We start from the raw sequence: 7,855 nt of genomic DNA, 5'->3' as shown, positions 1-7,855 counted from the left end.
GCAGAAGGAAAGAAATCATAAAGATCACATCAGAAATAAATGAAGGAAACGATAGCAAAGATCCATAAAACTAAAACCCGGTTCTTTGAGAAGATAAACAAAATAGATAAACCATTAGCCAGACTGATGAAGAAAAAAAGGGAGAAGTCTCAGTTCAACAGAATTAGAAATGAAAAAGGAGAAGTCACAACTGACACTGCAGAAATACAAAGGATCATGAGAGACTACTCCAAGCAACTATGCCAATAAAATGGACAACCTGGAAGAAATGGTCGAATTCTTTGAAAAGTACAACCTTCCAAGACTGAACCAGGAAGAAATAGAAAATATGAACAGACCTATCACAAGCACTGAATTGAAACTGTGATTAAAAATCTTCCAACAAACAAAAGCCCAGGACCAGATGGCTTCACAGGCGAATTCTATCAAACATTTAGAGAAGAGCTAACACCCATCTTTCTCAAACTCTTCCAAAATATATCAGAGAGAGGAACACACCCAAACTCATTCTGCAAGGCCACCATCACCCTGATACCAAAACCAGACAAAGATGTCACAAAAAAAGAAAACTGCAAGCCAATATCACTGATGAACATAGATCAAAAATCCTCAACAAAATACTAGCAAACAGAATCCAACTGCACATTAAAAGGATCATACACCATGATCAAGTGGGGTTTATCCCAGGAATGCAAGGATTCTTCAATATACGCAAAGTACTCAGTGTGATACACCATATTAACAAAACTGAAGGATAAAAAACATATGATCAGCTCAACAGATGCAGGAAAAGCTTTTAACAAAATTGAACACCCATTTATGATAAAAACCCTCCAGAAAGTAGGCATAGAGGGAACCTACCTCAACACAATAAATGTCATATATGACAAACCCACAGCCAACTTCATTCTCAATGGTGAAAAACTGAAACCATTTCCACTAAGAACAGGAACAAGATGAGTTTGCAAACTCTCACCAGTGTTATTCAACATAGTTTTGGAAGTTTTAGCAACAGCAATCAGAGAAAAAAAAGAAATAAAAGGAATCCAAATCAGAACAGAAGAAGTAAAACACTCAGTTTGCAGATGACATGATACTATACATAGAGAATCCTAAGGATGCTACCGGAAAACTACTGGAGCCAATCAATGAATTTGATAAAGTAGCAGGATACAAAATTAATGCACAGAAATCTCTTGCATTCCTATCTATACACTAACGACGAGAAATCTGAAAGAGAAATTAAGGAAACACTCCCATTTTCCATCGCAACAAAAAGAATAAAATACCTAGGAATAAAACAATTTAAGGAGACAAAAGACCTGTATGCAGAAAACTATAAGCCACTGACGAAAGAAATTAAAGTTGATACAAACAGATCGAGAGAAATACCCTGTTCTTTGATTAGAAGAATCAACATTGTGAAAATGACTATACTACCCAAAGCAATCTACAGATTCAATGCAATCCCTATCAAACTACCAAGGGCATTTTTCACAGAACTAGAACAAAAAATTTCCCAATTTGTATGGAAACACAGAAGACCCCGAATAGCCAAAGCAATCTTGAGAAAGAAAAGCAGAGCTGGAGGAACCAGGTTCCCTGACTTCAGACTATACTACAAAGCTACAGTAATCAAGACTGTATGATACTGGCACAAAAACAGAAATACAGATCAATGGAACAGGATAGAAAGCTCAGAGATAAAACCATGCACCTATGGTCACCTTATCTTTGATAAAGGAGGCAAGAATATACAATGGAGAAAAAACAGCCCCTTCAATAAGTGGTGCTGGGAAAACTGGACAGCTACATGTTAAAGAATGAAATTAGAACACTCCCTAACACCATACCCAAAAATCAACTCAAAATGGATTAAAGACCTAAATGTAAGGCCAGACACTATAAAACTCTTAGAGGAAAACATAGGCAGAACACTCTATGACATAAATCACAGCAAGATCCTTTTTGACCCACCTCCTAGAGAAATGGAAATAAAAACAAACAAATGGGACCTAATGAAACTTAAAAGCTTTTGCACAGCAAAGGAAACCATGAACAAGATGAAAAGACAACCCTCAGAATCAGAGAAAATATTTGCAAATGAAGCAACTGACAGTGGATTAACCTCCAAAACATACAAGCAGCTCATGCAGCTCAATATCAAAAAAAAAAACCAATCCAAAAATGGGCAGGAGACCTAAATAGACATTTCCCCAAATAAGATATATAGATTGCCAACAAACACATGAAAGGATGCTCAACATCACTAATCATTAGGGAAATGTAAATCAAAATTACAATGAGGTATCACCTCACACTGGTCAGAATGGGCATCATCAGAAAATCTACAAACAATAAATGTTGGAGAAGGTGTGGAGAAAAGGGAACCCTCTTGCACTGTTGTTGGGAATGTAAATTGATACAGCCACTATGGAGAACAGTATGGAGGTTCCCTAAAAAACTAAAAACAGAACTACCATATGACCCAGCAATTCCACTCCTGGGCATATACCCTGAGAAAACCGTAATTCAAAAACAGTCATGTACCACAATGTTCATTGCAGCACTCTTTACAATAGCCAGGACGTGAAAGCAACCTAAGTGTCCATCAACAGATGAATGGATAAAGAAAATGTGGCACATATATACAATGGAATATTACTCAGCCACAAAAAGCAATGAAATTGAGTTATTTGTAGTGAGGTGGATAGATCTAGAGTCTGTCATACAGAGTGAAGTAAGTCAGAAAGAGAGGAACAAATACTGTATGCTAACACCTACATATGGAATCTTAAATTTAAAAAATGGTTCTGATGAACCTAGAGGCAGGACAGGAATAAAGACGCAGATGTAGAGAAAGGACTTGAGGACATGGGGAGGGAGAAGGGTAAGCTGGGACAAAGTGAGAGAATGGCATGGACATATATACACTACCAAATGTAACAGATAGCTAGTGGCAAGCAGCCACATAGCACAGGGAGATCAGCTCGGTGCTTTGTGACCACCTAGAGGGGTGGGATAGGGAGGGTGGGAGGGAGTCCCAAGAGGGAGGTTATATGGGGATATATGTATACATATAGCTGATTCACTTTGTTATACAGCAGAAAGTAACACAACAATGTAAAGCAACTTTACTCCAATAAAGATGTTAAAAATAAATAAATAAATAAAATAAATGATTAACTCCGAAAAAATAAAAATAAAAAATAAAAAGCCAAACAACACAGGCCACCTATGTGTATGATTCCATCTACCTGAAATGTTGAGAATAGAAAATCTATAGAGACATTAAGTAGATTAGAGGTTTCCAGGCGCTGTGTGGATGTACAAACAGGAAGTAACTGCTAATGGACAAGGAGTTTCTTTTGAGGGTGATGAAATACTCTGGAATTAAATAGAGTAAGCCCGCTCCATACGAACAGGTTCCGTTCTGAGAGCATGTTCATAAGTCCAATTGTTCATAAGTCCAACAAGTCAGCCTAGGTATCCAACTAACACAATCAGCTGTATACTACTGTAGTGTAATAGGTTTATAATACTTTTCACACAAAGAGTACATAAAAAATAAACAAACAGGGCTTCCCTGGTGGTGCAGTGGTTGAGAATCCGCCTGCCAATACAAGGGACACGGGTTCGAGCCCGGGTCTGGGAAGATCCCACATGCCGCAGAGCAACTGGGCCCGTGAGCCACAATTGCTGAGCCTGCGCGTCTGGAGCCTGTGCTCCACAACAAAAGAGGCCGCAATAGTGAGAGGTCCGCGCACCGCAATGAAGAGTGGCCCCCGCTCGCCGCAACTAGAGAAAGCCCTGGCACAGAAACGAAGACCCAACACAGCCAAAAATAAATAAATAAATTAATTAATTTAAAAATAAATAAATAAACAAGCAAAATGTAAAGAAAACACTTTCAATCTTACAGTACAGTAGCTTGAAACGTTCAGTAGTACAGTACAACAGCTGGCATACAGGGTCTGGCATCGAGTGAACAGGCAAGAAGAGTTACTGATTAGAGGAGGGAGAGGAGGTGGGAGATGGTAGAGCTGAAGGACTGTTAGCAATAGGAGACAGAGGGCAAGCTGCAATTTCATTCACACCTGACGGTGATGGCACAGGTTCTGGTTGCTTGCTGGATTCAATTCTATCTACCCTCTTGAAAAAACGATCCAGTGATGTCTGGGTAGTAGCTCTTTTTTTTTTCTCATCATAGATGACACGGTAGCACTGGATTGCATTCTGAATGGCTGCTGCAACCTTCGTGTACAGTTCTACATTTGGGTCCTATGCCTCAAAAACTAACAGTGCCTCCTCAAATAAAGAAAATCCCCTTGCCATTTCCTGAGTCCTGTATCTCTTCTTAGCAATACCAGTTACATCACTGCTGCTTTTACGCTTGCTTCCGGACAGCCTGGGCTTGAAATAAAGATACCATACTACTGTACTCTATGCAGTACTGTACAGTAAAGTACACAAAGGCACAACCACTTGTAGAGGATGCACGCACGTGACAACGTACTGCAGACACATGAACTAACTTACGCGATTGGACTTGTGAATACACGTTTGCATCTTTGAAAGTTCTCAACTTGGAGGTTCATGCGTAGGGGACTTACTGTAGTTGTGATAGTCACACAACCTTGGGAATATACTAAGAACCACTGATTGTACACTTTTAAAAGATGGCATTGTGGTATGTGAACTATATATCAATAAAAAATTGAAAAGAGAAAAATAATAATGGCAGCTGAATATCAACCAGACAGAGAATAAGTCTTGAAAGGTATGAAAAAATGCTGTAGTAAGCACTTCAAACTTGGAAGATTCATATTTAAGGTGAAAACTTTGTCCCCATACCTTTTAATTATAAAATATTCAATTATTCAAATCTACAAAACAATTTTAAAAAATAGTTTGAAAAGGAACACCATATGCCCTTCACTCAGATTTAGCAATTAACCTATTTTATTTAGGCTGAACCATTTGGAAGTGAGTCCCAGATAGAAAATTTCATTGCCAAATGATTCTTCAAGTATCAGCTTATAAGTACATTCTCTTACATAACACATGTCATTTTCATACCTAAAAAAGCAGCAATAACTCCATAATATCTAATATCAATTCCATATTCTATCTTCCCAAATTGTCCTCAAAATGTCTTTTATAAGTGCTTTGTTTGGGATTTTGTTGTTTTGTTTTTTGGCCCATAAACAACAGATACTTATTTCTCACAGTTCTCGAAGCTAGAATTCTAAGATCAGGGTAGCAACATGGTCGAGTCTTGGTGAGAACCTTCCTCTGGGTTGCAAATGTCAACTTCTCCTTGTATCCCCACATGGCAAAGGACAGGGAAAGCTAAATGTTTTGGTTTTTAAATCCAGAATCCAAATCAAGATTCACATAATGACTACCTTCAATCATTTTTTTTTTAGTTCCATTTAATTTAGAATATGTTTAGTGATATTGACTTTAAAGAATCCAAGCTAGTTTTCTTGTGGAATGTTATGCATTTTGAATTTGGCTTATTGTTTCCTCTCAATACATTCCTCTCTCCTGAATTTTCTATAAACTGAAAGTTAGATCTAAAGATATAATTAGATTCATATTAAACATTTCTGGCTAGAATACTTTCTAGTTATACTGTGTATTTCAAATGTGCCATATAAAGTTGTACCACAACAAGTGATGACAAAACTTTTTATTTGGTGAAGCTGTTAAGCACCAGATCTCTATTGCAAAAGGGTACATGTTAGCATTTGTAATCAGTGCGTGATCTGTGGGTTGATACTTTGGCATGGGGTAAATATATTATTTCTCAATTCAAGATGATACAAAGAAATGAAAAGATATTCTTTCATTGGAAGAAATAATATTGTTAAAATGTCCTTACTACCCAAAGAAATCTACAGATTTAATGCAATCCTTATCAAACTACCCATGACATTTTTCACAGAACTAGGACAAATAATCCTAATATTTATATGGAACCACAAAAGACCCCAAATTGCCAAAGCATTCTTGAAAAAAAAGAACAAAGCTGGAGGTATCATGCTCCCTGACTTCAGACTATATTACAAAGCTACAGTAATCAAAACAACATGGTACTAACACAAAAACAGACACATAGATCAATGGAACAGAATAGAGAGCTCATAAATAAACCCACACACCTATAGTCAGTTATTCTACAACAAAGAAGGCAAGAATATACAGTGGAGAAAAGACAGTCTCTCAATAAGAGGTGTTGGAAAAACTGGACAGCTACATTTAAAAGAATGAGATTAGGATATTTACACACAATATACACAAAAATAAACTCAAAATGAATGAAATATCTAAATTGAAGACCTGAAACCATAACTCCTAGAACAAGAGAACATAGACATAACACTCTGACATAAATTGTAGCAAAATTTCTTGGATTTGTCTACTAAAACAAAAGAAATAAAAGTTAAAATAAACAAATGGGACCTAATTAAACGTAAAATATTTTGCACAGCAAAGAAAACAATTGACAAAATGAAAAGACAGCCTACTGAATGGGAGAAAATATTTGCAAATGATATGACTGATAAGTGGTTAATATCCAAAATATATAAACAGCTCATACAACTCAATATCAAAAAAACAAAGAACCTGATTTAAAAAATGGGCCAAAGATCTGAACAGACATTCTTCCAAAGAAGACATACAGATGGCTAAGAGGTACATGAAAAGATACTCAACATCACTAATGATTAGAGAAATGAAAAGCAAAACAACAATGAGATATCACCTCACACCTGTCAGAATGACTGACATCAAAAAGTCTACAAATAGGGACTCCCCAGTGGTCCAGTGGTTAAGACTCCACACTTCCACTGCAGGGGGTGTAAATTCAATCCCTGGTCAGGGAACTAATATCCCACATGCCGCACCATGCGGCCAAAAAAAAAAGTCTACAAATAACAAATGTTGCAGAGGATGTGGAGAAAAGGGAATCCTTGTACACTGTTGGTGGGAAGGTAAATTGGTGCAGCCTCTATGGAAAACAGTATAGAGATTCCTCAAAAAAATAAAAAGAGAACTATCATATGATCCAGCAATTCCACTCCTGGATATATATCCAAAAAAATCAAAAATACTAACTGGAAAAGATACATGCACACCAATGTTCACAGCAGCATTATTTACAATAGCCAAGATATGGAAGCAACCGAAGTGTCCAGGATCCATTCAGCAAATGAACTACCGACTTTGTCAAATAATAACATTATGTTTCAGGTCTTCATATCTTTTAACATTCTCTTTCTTTTGCCTCTGAAATCCTCACCCACTTCTCCATCTGCTAAACTCCAACTCAGTTTTTCAAGACTTAGCACAAATGGTATCTCTTTGGAAAATGATGTACTCCCACATGGAATTTTCAGTCACAAGTAAGTTGCTCCTTATCATACTGCTTTGTTTAAACTCTCTTGGAGAGTTTATAACATTAGATTATAATGTTTGCCTCCTGCTCTTTCTGTCCAAATTGAATGTAAGGTTGAGCTACTCATCCCTGTGTTCCAGGGTACCTCTATCTGGCAAAAAATAGACATTACATAAACAAAAAATTTTTTAATAACTGTCAAGTTAATAAAGCAATTATCTGTAGGTCTTCAAAGTGTCCAAGAGGAAAACCACTTGCTCAACTTCAGAAACACATGTGGCCACATATCACTAATCTTCACAATTAGTACAACTACTCTGTAAAGTATTCATAGCCAGAGGGTCCTCAGATTACACAATGGTGTGGAGGTATAATCTGCCAAACAGAGAGCATAACTGAGAATTATCAAAGACAAGGAATGTAAGACCAAGATATATGGTTAATGAGAGG

Source organism: Balaenoptera physalus (genome assembly GCF_965194825.1).
Source record: "Balaenoptera physalus genome assembly, chromosome: 7".
Taxonomy (NCBI): domain Eukaryota; kingdom Metazoa; phylum Chordata; class Mammalia; order Artiodactyla; family Balaenopteridae; genus Balaenoptera; species Balaenoptera physalus.
Note: the sequence above shows the minus strand (reverse complement) of the source record.